We start from the raw sequence: 13,208 nt of genomic DNA on the forward strand, positions 1-13,208 counted from the left end.
CCAAAATTATCATGAAATCAAAAGCCGCTTTTCATCGGCTGGATTCTAATCGAGTTAGACTAGCAATTTGCGAAAAATGAACAAACCAGGAGTTATCATGAAATCAAAAGCCACTTTTTCATTCGCTTGATTCCGATCGAATTGGACTAGGACTTCGCCAAAAATAAACAAACCCGAAGTTATCATGAAATCAAAAGCCACTTTCCATTGGCTCGATTCCAATCGAATTAGACTAGCTATTCGCTAAAATCGAACAAACCAGAAGTTAACATGAAATTAAAAACCACTTTTCAATGACTCGATTCCAATCCAATTGGACTAGCAATTTAGCCAAAACGATCAAACTCGAAGTTATCATGGAATCAAAAACCACTTTTTCATTGGCTCGATTCCAGTCGAATTAGACTAGCAATTCGCCTAAAATGAACAAACCAGAAGTTATCATGAAATCAAAGAACCACTTTTCATTGGCTTGATTCCAATATATTTCGACTAGCAATTCGCCAAAAATGAACAAATCGAAGTTAACATGAAATCAAAAACCACTTTTCATCGGCTCGATTTCAATCGAATTAGACTAGCTATCGGCCCAAAACGAACAAACCCGAAGTTATCATGAAATTAAAAACCACTTTTCATTGGCTCGATTCCAATCGAATTAGACTAGCAATTTGCCTAAAATGAACAAATCCGAAGTTACCATGAAATCAAATACCACTTTTCATTGGCTCGATTCCAATCGAATTAGTCTAAAGATTCATCAAAAATGAACAAACCGAAGTTATCATGAAATCAAAAGACACGTTTCATTGGCTCAATTCCAATCGAATTAGACTACCAATTCGTGAAAAACGAACAAACCCGAAGTTATCTTGAAATCAAAAGCCACTTTTTCATTGGCTCGATTCTAATCGAATTAGACTAGCTATTCGCCAAAAATGAACAAACTCGAAGTTATAATGGAATCAAAAGCAACTTTTCATTGGCTCGATTCCAATCGAATTAGACTAGCAATCCGCCAAAAACAAACAAACTCGAAGTTTTCATGATACCAAAAACCATTTTTCATTGGCTCGATTCCAATCAAATAAGGCTAGCAATTCGCCAAAAATGAACAAATCGAAGTTATCATGAAATCAAAAGCCACTTTTCATTGTCTGGGTTCCAATCGAAATAGGCTAGTAATTCGCCAAAAATGAACGAACCGAAGTTATCATGAAGTCAAATACCACTTTTCATTGGCTTGATTCCAATCGAATTAGACTAGCTATCCGCTAAAATCGAACGAACCCGAAGTTATCATGAAATTAATAAACACTTTTCATTGGCTCGATTTCAATCGAATTAGACTAGCCTTTCGATAAAAACGAATAAACCCAAAGTTATTGAGAAATTAAAAACCACTTTTCATTGACTCATTTCCAATCAATTAGACTAGCAATTTGTGCAAAACGGACAAGCCAAAGTTGTCATGAAATCAAAAGCCACTTTTCATTGGCTGGATTCTAATTGAATTAGACTACCAATTCGCGAAAAATGAACAAACCTGAAGTTATCATGAAATCAAAAGCTACTTTTTCATTGGCTTGATTCCAATCGAATTAGACTAGGAATTCGCCAAAAACAAACAAACCCGAAGTTATCATGAAATCAAAGCCACTTTTAATTGGCTCGATTTCAATCAAATTAGACTAGCTATCCGCTAAAAATGAACAAAGTCAAAGTTATCATGAAATTAAAAACCACTTTTCAATGGCTCGATTCCAATCCAATTGGACTAGCAATTTAGCAAAAATGATCAAACCCGAAGTTATCATGGAATCAAAAACCACTTTTTCATTGGCTCAATTCCAGTCGAATTAGACTAGCAATTCGCCTGAAACGAACAAACCAGAAGTTATCATGAAATCAAAAAACCACTTTTCATTGGCTCGATTCCAGTCTAATTCGACTAGCAATTTGCCAAAAATGAACAAATCGAAGTTAACATGAAATCAAAAACCACTTTTCATTGGCTTGATTTCAATCGAATTAGACTAGTTATCCGCAAAAAATGAACAAACTCGAAGTTATCATGAAATTAAAAACCACTTTTCATTGGCTCGATTCCAATCGAATTAGGCTAGCAATTTGCCTAAAATGAACAAACCCGAAGTTACCATGAAATCAAAAACCACTTTTCATTTGCTTGATTCCAATCGAATTCAACTAGCGATTCGCCGAAAACGAACAAACTGAAGTTAACATGAAATCAAAAGCCACTTTTCATTGGCTCGATTCCAATGGAATTAGACTAGCAATTCGTGAAAAATGAACAAACCCGAAGTTATCTTGAAATCAAAAGCCACTTTTTCATTGGCTCGATTCCAATTGAATTAGACTAGCAATTCGCCCAAAATGAACAAACTCGAAGTTATCAATGAAATCAAAAGCCACTTTTCATTTGCTCGATTCCAATCGAATTAGTCTAGTAATCCGCTAAAAATGAACAAACCCGAAGTTTTCAGGATATCAAAAACCATTTTTCATTGGCTCGATTTCAATCGAATTAGACTAGCAATTCGGCAAAAAATGAACAAATCGGAAGTTATCATGGAATCAGAAACCACTTTTTATTGGCTCGATTCCAATCAAATTAGACTAGCAATTCGCCAAAAACAACAAACCGAAGTTATCGTGAAATCAAAAGCCACTTTTCATTGTCTTGATTCCAATCGAATTAGACTAGTAATTCGCCAAAAATGAACAAACCGAAGTTATCATGAAGTCAAATACCACTTTTCATTGGCTCGATTCCAATCGAATTAGACTAGCTATCCGCTAAAATCAAACAAACCCGAAGTTATCAGAAAATTAATAAACACTTTTCATTGGCTCGATTTCAATCGAATTAGACGAGCCATTCGGCAAAAATCAACAAACCCAAAGTTATCGAGAAATCAAAAACCACTTTTCATTGACTCATTTCCAAACGAATTAGACTAGCAATTTTCCCAAAATGAACAAGCCAAAGTTATCTTGAAATTAAGAGCCACTTTTCATTGGTTGGATTCTAATCGAATTAGACTAGCAATTCGTGAAAAATGAACAAAACCCGAAGTCATCTTGAAATCAAAAGCCACTTTTTCATTGGCTCGATTCCAACCGAATTAGACTAGCAATTCGCCAAAAATGAACAAACTCGAAGTTATCATGAAATCAAAAGCCACTTTTCATTGGCTCGATTCCAATCGACTTAGACTAGCAATTCGCCAAAAAATGAACAAACTCGAAGTTATCATGAAATCAAAAGCCACTTTTCATTGGCTCCATTCCAATCGAATTAGACTAGCAATCAGCTAAAAATGAATAAACCCGAAGTTTTCATGATATCAAAAACCATTTTTCATTGGCTCGATTCCAATCGAATTAGACTAGCAATTCGGCCAAAAATGAACAAATCGGAAGTTATCATGGAATCAAAAACTACTTTTTATTAGCTCGATTCCAATCGAATTAGACTAGCAATTCGCCCAAAATGAACAAATCGAAGTTATCATGAAGTCAAATACCACTTTTCATTGGCTCGACTCCAATCGAATTAGACTAGCTATCCGCTAAAATTGAACAAACCCGAAGTCATAATGGAATTAATAACCACTTTTCGTTAGCTCGATTTCAATCAAATTGGACTAGCAATTTGGCAAAAATGAAAAAACCAAAGTTATCGTGAAATCAAAAACCACTTTTCATTGACTCGTTTCGAATCGAATTAGACTAGCAATTTGCCCAAAATGAACAAACCAAAATTATCATGAAATCAAAAGCCACTTTTCATCGGCTGGATTCTAATCGAATTAGACTAGCAATTTACGAAAAATGAACAAACCCGAAGTTATCATGAAATCAAAAGCCACTTTTTCATTGGCTGGATTCCGATCGAATTAGACTAGGAATTCGCCAAAAACAAACAAACCTGAAGTTTTCATGAAATCAAAAATCACTTTTCATTTGCTCGATTCCAATCGAATTAGACTAGCTATCCGCTAAAATCGAACAAACCAGAAGTTAACATGAAATTAAAAACCACTTTTCATTGACTCAATTCCAATCGAATTAGACAAGCAATTCGCCAAAAACGAACAAACTCGATGTTACCATAGAATAAAAAGCCACTTTTCGTTTGCTCGATTCCAATCGAATTAGACTAGCAATTTGCCTAAAATGAACAAACCCGAAGTTATCTTGAAATCGAAGAACCACTTTTCATTGGCTCGATTCCAATCGAATTAGACTAGCTATCCGCAAAAATCGAACAAACCAAAAGTTATCGTGAAATTAATAACCACTTTTCATTGGTTCGATTCCAATCGAATTAGACTAGAAATTCGACAAAAACGAACAAACCCGAAGTTATCATGAAATTAAAAGCCACTTTTCATTGGCTCGATTCCAAACGAATTAGACTAGCAATTCGCCAAAAACGAAAAAACCCGAAGCTATCATGATATCAAAAGCCACTTTTGACTGGCTGAATTCCAATCGAATTAGACTAGCAATTCGCCTAATAGGAACAAACTCGAAATTATCATGAAATCAAAAACCACTTATCGTTGGCTCAATTCCAATCGAATTAGACTAGCAATTCACCAAGAATGAACAAACCTGAAGCTATCATGGAATCAAAAATCACTTTTCATTGCCTCGATTCCAATCCAATTAGACTAGTAATTCACCAAAAACAAACAATCTGAAGTTATCATGAAATCAAAAGCTACTTTTCATTGCCTCGATTCCAATCAAATTCGACTAGCGATAAGCCAAAAATGAACAAAGTGAAGTTAACATGAAATCAAACACTACTTTTCATTGGCTCAATTTCGATTGAATTAGACTAGCTATCTGCCAAAAACGAATCGACCCAAAGTTATCACGAAATTAAAAACCACTTTTCATTGGCTCGATTCCAATCGAATTACACTAGCAATTCGTCTGAAACGAACAAACCCCAAAGTTATCATGAAATCAAAAATAACTTTTCATTGGCTTGACTCCAATCGAATTAGACTAGCAAGTCGTCAAAAAAGAAAAAAACCAGTAGTTATCATGAAATCAAAAGCCACTTTTTAATGTCTCGATTCTAATCGAATTAGACTAGCAATTCGCCAAAAATGAACAAACTCGAAGTTATCATGAAATCAAAAACCACTAATTGTTGGCTCGATTCCAATCGAATTAGACTTGCAATTTGCCAAAAACAAACAAGCCAGAAGCAATCATGGAATCAAAAACCACTTTTCATTGGCTCGATTCCAATCGAATTAGACTAGCAATTCGCCAAAAATGAACAACCCAAAGTTATCATGAAATCAAAAGCAACTTTTCATTGGCTCGATTACAATCGAATTTGACTAGCAATTCACCAAAAACGAACAAACCGAAGGGAAAATGAAAACAAAAACCACTTTTCATTCTCTCGATTCCAATCGAATTAGACTAGCTATTCGCCAAAAATGAACAAACCCAAAGTTATCGGGAAATTAAAAACAACTTTTCATTGGCTCGATTCCAATCGAATTAGACTAGCAATTCGCCTAAAATGAACAAACCCGAAGTTATCATGAAATCAAAAACAACTTTCCATTGGCTCGATTCCAATCGAATTGGAATGGCAGTTCGCAAAAATTGAAAAAGCCTGAAGTTATCGTGAAATCAAAAGACACTTGTGATTGGCTCGATTCCAATCGAATTAAACTAGCAATTCGCCAAAAACAAAGAAACTCGAAGTTATCATGAAATCAAAAACCATTTTTCAATGGCTCGATTCCAATTGAATTAGACTAGCAATTCGCCAAAAATGAACAAACTCGATGTTACCATGAAATAAAAAATCACTTTTCGTTGGCTCGATTCCAATCGAATTAGACTAGTAATTCGTCATAAATGAACAAACCCGAAGTTTTCATGAAATCAAAAACCACTTTTTATTGGCTCCATTCCAATCAAATTAGACTAGCAATTTGGCAAAGACGAACAAACCCGAAGCTATCGTGAAATCAAAAACCACTGTTCATTGACTCGTTTCCAATCGAATTAGACTGGTAATTCGCCAAAAATGAAAGTTATCATGAAATCAAATAACACTTTTCATTGGCTCGATTCCAATCGAATTAGACTAGCAATTCGCCAAAAATGAAGAAATCGAAGTTATAATGAATTTAAAAGCCGCTTTCCATTGGCTCTATTCCAATCGAATTAGACTAGCAATTTGCAAAAAATGAACAAACCCGAAGTCATCATGGAATCAAAAGCCACTGTTCATTGGCTCGATTCCAATCGAATTAGACTAGCATTTCGCGAGAAACGAACAAACCCGAAGTTATAATGAAATCAAAATCCACTTTTTCATTGGCTCGATTCCAATCGAGTTAGACTAGCAATTCGCCAAAAAGAATAAACTCGAAGTTATCATGAAATCAAAAGCCACTTTTCATTGGCTCGATTCCAATCGAATTAGACTAGCTATCCGCTAAAATCGAACAAACCCGAAGTTATCATGAAATTAATAACCACTTTTTATTGGCTCGATTCCAATCAAATTAGACTAGCAATTCGGCAAAAATGAACAAACCTGAAGTTATCGTGAAATCAAAAACCAATTTTCATTGCCTCGTTTCCAATCGAATTAGACTAGCAATTTGCCCAAAACGAACAAACTAAAGTTATCATGAAACCAAAAGCCACTTTTCATTGGCTTGATTCTAATTGAATTAGACTAGCAATTCGCGATAAATGAACAACCCCGAAGTTATGATGAAATCAGAAGCCACTTTTTCATTGGCTCGATTCCAGTCGAATTAGACTAGGAATTCGCCAAAAATAAACAAACCCTAAGTTATCATGAAATCAAAAGCCACTTTTCATTGGCTCGATTCCAATCAAATTAGACTAGATATCTGCTAAAAACGAACAAAGCCAAAGTTATCATAAAATTAAAAACCATTTTTCATTGGCTCAAATCCAATCCAATTGGACTAGCAACTCAGCAAAAACTATCAAACCTGAAGTTATCATGGAAACAAAAACACTTTTTCATTGGCTCGATTCCAATCGAATTAGACTAGCAATTCGCCTAAAACAAACGAATCGAAGTTACCATAAAATTAAAAACCACTTTTCGTTGGCTCGATTCCAAACGAATTAGACTAGCAATCCACCAAAAACGAACAAACCTGATGTTTTCATGATATCAAAAACCATTTTTCATTAGCTCGATTCCAATCGAATTAGAATACCAATTCGGCGAAAATGAACAAACCCGAAGTTATTGTGAAATAAAAAACCACTTTTCATTGACTCGTTTCTAATCAAATTAGACTAGCAATTAACAAACAAATCGAAGTTATCACGAAATCAAAAGCCACTTTTCATTGGCTCGATTCCAATCGAAGTAGACTAGTAATTCGCGAAAAATAAAAAAACCCTAAGATATGTTGAAATCAAAAGCCACTTTTTCATTAGCTCGATTCCAATCGAATTAGACTAGTAATTCGCCAGAAATGAAAAAACCGCAAGTTATCATGAAATCAAAAGCCACTATTCATTGGCTTGATTCCAATCGAAGTAGACTAGCAATTCGCCAAAAATGAACAAGCATGAATTTACCATGAAGTCAATAACAACTTTTCGTTGGTTCGATTCCAATCGAATTAGACTAGCAATTCGCCAAAAACGAACAAGTCCGAAGTTATCATGAAATCAAAAGCTACTTTTCATTGGCTCGATTCCAACCGAATTAGATTAGTAATTCATCAAAAATGAACAAACCGAAGTTATCATGAAATCAAAAACCACTTTTCATTGACTCAATTCCAATCAAATTAGACAATCTGTTCATAAAGAATGAACAAACCCGAAGTTATCATGAAATTAAAAACCACTTTTCCTTTGCTCGATTCCAAACGAATTAGACTAGCTATTCGCCAAAAACGAACAAACCCAAAGCTATCGTGGAATCAATAACCACTTTTCATTGGCTTGATTCCAATCAAATTAGACTAGTAATTCGCCAAAAAAAACCTGAAGTTATCATAAAATCAAAAGCAACTTCCGCTAAAACTGAACAAACCTGAAGTTATCATGAAATTAAAAATCACATTTCATTGCCTCGATTCAAATCGAATTAGACTAGCAATTCGGCAATAACGAAAAAACCCAAAGTTATCATGAAATTAAAAACCACATTTCATTGGCTCGATTCCAATCGAATTAGACTAGCAATTCGCCAAAAATGAACAAATCGAAGTTATCATGAAATCAAAAGCCACTTTTCATTGGCTCGATTCCAATCGAATCAGACTAGCAATTCGCCAAAAATGAACAAACTCGAAGTTACCATAAAATAAAAAATCACTTTGCGTTGGCTCGATTCCAATCGAATTAGGCTATCAATTCGCCAAAAATGAACAAATCGAAGTTATCATGAAATCAAAAGCCACTTTTCATTGGCTCGAGTCCAATCAATTTAGACTAGCACTTCACAAAAAACGAACAAACAAGTAGTTATCATGAAATCAAGAACAACTTTTCGTTGGCTCGATTCCAATCGAATTGGAATGGCAATTCGCAAAATAGAACAAACTCGAAATTACCGTAAAATAAAACACCACTTTTTGTTGGCTCGATTCCAATCGAATTAGACTAGTAATCCGCCAAAAATGAACAAACCCGAAGTTATCATGAAATTAAAAACCCATTTTCATTTGCTCGATTCCAAACGAATTAGACTAGCAATTCGCTAAAAAGGAACAAACCCGAAGCTATCATGGAATCAAAAACCACTTTTCATTGTCTCGATTCCAATCAAATTAGACTAGCTATATGTAAAAAATGAACAAACCCGAAGTTATGATGAAATTAAAAACCCATTTTCATTTGCTCGATTCCAAACGAATTAGACTAGCAATTCGCTAAAAAGGAACAAACCCGAAGCTATCATGGAATCAAAAACCACTTTTCATTGGCGCGATTCCAAACGAATAACACTGGTAATTCCCCTAGAATGAAGGAACCAGAAGTTATCCAGAAATCAAAAATCACTTTTCGTTGGCTCAATTCCAGTTGAATTCGACTAGCAATTCGCCAAAAATGAACCAATCAAAGTTAACAAGAAATCAAAATCCACTTTTCATTGGCTCGATTTCAATCGAATTGTCCTAGCTTTCCGCCAAAAATGAACAAACCGGAAGTTATCATGAAATTAAAAACCTCTTTTCATTGGCTCGATTCCAATCGAATTAGACTAGAAATTCGCCAAAAACGAACAAACCGAAGTTATCATGAAATCAAAAGCCACATTTCATTGGCTTGATTCCAATCGAATTACGCTAGCAATTCCCCAAAAATGAACAAACCGAAGTTATCATGAAATCAAGTACCCCTTTTCGTTGGCTCGATTCCAATCAAATTAAGCTAGCAATCGCCAAAAATGAACAAACCCGTAGATATCATGAAATCGAAAACCACTTTTCATTGGCTCGATTCTAATCGAATTAGACTAGTAATTCGCCAAAAATGAAAAAACCACAAGTTATCATGAAATCAAAAGCCACTATTCAGTGGCTCGATTCCAATCGAAGTAGACTTGCAATTCGCTAGAAATGAACAAACTCGAAGTTACCAAGAAATCAAAAACAACTTTTTGTTGGTTCGATTCCAATCGGATTAGACTAGTGATTCGCCAAAAACAAACAAGCCCGAAGTTATCATGAAATCAAAAGATACTTTTCATTGGCTTGATTCCAACTGAATTAGAATAGTAATTCGCCAAAAATGAACAAACGGAAGATATCATGAAATCAAAAACCACTTTTCATTGACTCGATTCCAATCAAATTAGACTAGCTATTCAAAAAAAACGAACAAACTCGAAGTTATCATGAAATTAAAAAGCACTTTTCATTTGCTCAATTCCAAACCGAATTAGACTAGCTATTCGCCAAAAATGAACAAACCCGAAGCTATCATGGAATCAAAAATCACTTTTCATTGGCTCGATTCCAATCAAATTAGACTAGCAATTGGCCAAAAAAAATTCGAAGTTATCATGAAATCAAAAGCAACTTTTCATTTGCTCGATTCCAATCGAATTGGACTAGCTATCCGCCAAAAATGAACAAACCTGAAGTTATCATGAAATTAAAAACCACATTTCATTGGCTCAATTCCAATTGGATTAGACTAGCAATTTGACAATAACGAAAAGACCCAAAGTTATTATGAAATTAAAAACCACATTTCATTGGCTCGAATCCCATCAAATTAGACTAGCAATTCACCAAAAATGAACATATCGAAGTTATCATGAAATCAAAAGCCACTTTTCATTGGCTCGACTCCAATCGAATCAGACTATCAATTCGTCAAAAATGAACAAACTCGGAGTTACCATAAAATAAAAAATCACTTTGCGTTAGCTCAACTCCAATCGAATTAGACTATGAATTCGCCAAAAATGAACAAATCGAAGTTATCATGAAATCAAAAGCCACTTTTCATTGCCTCGATTCCAATCGAATTAGACTAGAAATTCGCCAAAAATAAACAAACAAGAAGTTATCATGAAATCAAAAACACCTTTTCATTGGCTCGACTCCAATCGAATTCGACAAGCAATTCACAAAAAATGAACAAACTCGAAATTACCATAAAATAAAAAACCACTTTTCGTTGGCTCGATTCCAATCGAATTAGACTAGCAATCCGCCAAAAATGAACAAACCCGAAGATTTCATGATATCAAAAACCACTTTTCATTGGCTCGATTCCAATCGAATTAGACTAGCTATTCGTAAAAAATGAACAAGCCCTAAGTTATCATCGAATCAAAAACCACTTTTCATTTGCTCGATTCCAATCAAATTAGACTAGCTATTCGTAAAAAATGAACAAGCCCTAAGTTATCATGAAATTAAAAATCACTTTTCATTTGCTCGATTCCAAACGAATTAGACTAGCAATTCGCCAAAAATGAACAAACGTGAAGCTATCATGGAATCAAAAACCACTTTTCATTGGCTAGATTCCAATCGAATAAGACTGGTAATTCGCCTAAAATGAACAAACCAGAAGTTATCATGAAATCAAAAATCACTTTTCATTGGCTCGATTCCAGTCGAATTCGACTAGCAATTCGCCAAAAATGAACAAATCAAAGTTAACAAGAAATCAAAAACAACTTTTCATTGGCTCGATTCCAATCAAATTAGACTAGCAATCGCCAGAAATGAAAAAACCCGAAGTTATCATGAAATCAAAAACCACTTTTCATTGGCTCGATTGCAATCGAATTAGACTAGTAATTCGCCAGAAACGAAAAAACCACAAGTTATCATGAAATTAAAAGCCACTATTCAGTGGCTCATTTTCAATCGAAGTAGACTTGCAATTCACCAAAAATAAACAAACTCGAAGTTACCACGAAATCAAAAACAACTTTTCTTTGGTTCGTTTCCAATCGAATTAGACTAGCGATTCGCCAAATACGAACAAGCCCGAAGTTATCATGAAATCAAAAGCTACTTTTCATTGGCTCTATTCCAACTGAATTAGACTAGCAATTTGCCAAAAACGAACAAACCGAAGTTATCATGAAATCAAAAACCACTTTTCATTGACTCGATTCCAATCAAATGAGACTAGCTATTCATAAAAAAGGAACAAACCCAAACTTATCATGAAATTAAAAATCACTTTTCATTTGCTCGATTCCAAACCGAATTAGACTAGCTATTCGCCAAAAAGGAACAAACCCGAAGCTATCATGGAATCAAAGACCACTTTTCATTGGCTCGATTCCAATCGAATTAGACTAGCAATTCGCCAAAAAAACTCTGAAGTTATCATGAAATCAAAAGTAACATTTCATTTGCTTGATTCCAATCGAATTGGACTAGCTATCCGCCAAAAACGAACAAACCCGAAGTTATCCTGAAATTAAAAACCACATTTCATTGGATCAATTCCAATGGAATTAGACTAGCAATTCGACAATAACGAAAAGACCCGAAGTTATCATGAAATTAAAAACCACATTTCATTGGCTCGATTCCCATCGAATTAGACTAGCAATTCACCAAAAATGAACATATCAAAGTTATCATGAAATCAAAAGCCACTTTTCATTGGCTCGATTCCAATTGAATCAGACTAGCAATTCGTCAAAAATGAATAAACTTGAAGTTACCATAAAATAAAAAAATCACTTTGCGTTAGCTCGACTCCAATCGAATTAGACTATTAATTCGACAAAAATGAACAAATCGAAGTTATCATGAAATCAAAAGCAACTGTTCATTGGCTCGATTCCAATCGAATTAGACTAGAAATTCGCCAAAAACGAACAAACAAGAAGTTGTCGTGAAATCAAAAACACCTTTTCATTGACTCGATTCCAATCGAATTAGACAAGCAATTCACAAAAAATGAACATGCTCAAAATTACCATAAAATAAAAAACCACTTTTCATTGGCTCGATTCCAATCGAATTAGACTAGCAATCCGTGTAATACCCCGAACTTCACGTTCTACATTTGGCCAATATGATTCATGCATTTCATGCTAAGTACATTGTCATTTGTATCAATTTCCTGATTGCCTTCTCTTAAAATGATGCATTTGATCATCAAGGCTTTAAAATCTTTACATGATGATAACCTTCGACTCTTCGATTTAGGTGGTGAATTTTATATTGAGCTATGATAGAAAGTTAGATTAACTAAATGTTGGAGATTGGCTTGGTAAGTAATGTAATATTTGAAAGGTCGAAAATTTGTATCAACGAAGGTTCAAGCTTTCCATTCGGCTAATCGAGGTCACCTTAAACCCTAGATAGGTAATTCACATATTTGGGACATGAGGGATGAAGTGAAATTATCACAACATAATAATATATGTCTTATACGACATTATAAATATTGAGGTGCGAATTGTTGAAATCGGTTGAGAATCGGGTAAGAAATTAAATGAACAGCTGAGGAATTAGATCTATAAAGTACTTTGGGATCTTAATGCAAGTGAAATAGATTGTAAGCACATCAAAATAAATGAATGACACCTGATTTATACCTGCAAGGATAGATGTAAAATCAGAATTTAATCAAAGGAGACAACACCTACTTAGCATGTGACGACTTGCCACTTTAACCTCTAATTCCTTCAACCTTAAGCC

Source organism: Olea europaea, chromosome 8, assembly GCF_002742605.1.
Source record: "Olea europaea var. sylvestris chromosome 8, O_europaea_v1, whole genome shotgun sequence".
NCBI lineage: Eukaryota > Viridiplantae > Streptophyta > Magnoliopsida > Lamiales > Oleaceae > Olea > Olea europaea.